We start from the raw sequence: 262 nt of genomic DNA, 5'->3' as shown, positions 1-262 counted from the left end.
AGCAGCAGCAGCAGCAGCAGCAGCAGTAGCAGCAACAGCAGCAATAGAAGCAGCAGCAGCAGCAGCAGCAATAGCAGCAGTAGGAACAGCAGCATCAATAGCTCGATTCTAGTTCTTTGTATAAACCCTAAACCCTAAACCCTAAACCCAATAGAAACCCTAAACCCTAAACCCTAGACCATACACACCTCTAAACCCTAAACCCTAAACCCTAAACCCTTGCCTGAGAGAGAGCTCATCTGCATCCACCAGCGGGATGCAC

Source organism: Eimeria mitis, genomic scaffold, assembly GCF_000499745.2.
Source record: "Eimeria mitis Houghton genomic scaffold, Emh_scaff2626, whole genome shotgun sequence".
Lineage (NCBI taxonomy): Eukaryota > Apicomplexa > Conoidasida > Eucoccidiorida > Eimeriidae > Eimeria > Eimeria mitis.
This window is presented reverse-complemented; position numbering follows the sequence as displayed.